Consider the following 704-nt stretch of genomic DNA (forward strand, 5'->3'; position numbering starts at 1 on the left):
ACGTGGGTGTAGGTGGCTGCGGGGGCAACTATGAGCCACCTCTTCCTGGGGACAAGCGAGGGTGGACCCATCTCAATATAAACCATCTCTGCAACCAGCCGGGGATGTCCCGGGGTGGCCAGGGCTGGCCAAGAACCTTAAAAAAGGAAACAGCACACACAGGGTGTGAATTTAGTGGTTATCTCAACATCAGCCCCAGCAAGGTAATGGAAAGCTGATCTGACCACGACGGAGATTTAAAAGGGAGAAAAATAAATCAAACAAATCCTTTATAGAAAAACAGACCTGACCTGGCAAAGCTGCTTTGATCACGTTCATGGCTTTGGCTGCCCCAGCTGCAGCAGCCATCCCATCCCGCGGGCGCTGCACTTAGATCTTCCTCCCCGGGTTTATCGATCAGCTGTAACGAGAAGCACCGCAGCATCAATAAAGTGTCTGCCAACACGGCTGGAAAAGCAACTTCTCACCCCGGGCGTGAGCGGCATTTCCGGGGGGGGCTGTGCCACCCAGTGGGTGTCCCGGTGTGCCTGGCAGCGCCCATCCTGCCCCAGCTGCGCTCCCTGGCAGCCCCAGCGATGCCGCGCTCTGCGAGGGGAGGCTGGGGCTGGTTCTGAGCACAGCAAGTGACTAAGCACCGGCACGGTACCGGCGGAGGTGGAGGCTTCCCCAGGAGCTGCTTTGCTTTCTGTTTCGGGGCACGGGGG

Source organism: Egretta garzetta, unplaced genomic scaffold (assembly GCF_000687185.1).
Source record: "Egretta garzetta isolate BGI_Z169 unplaced genomic scaffold, ASM68718v1 scaffold108, whole genome shotgun sequence".
In the NCBI taxonomy this organism is placed as follows: domain Eukaryota; kingdom Metazoa; phylum Chordata; class Aves; order Pelecaniformes; family Ardeidae; genus Egretta; species Egretta garzetta.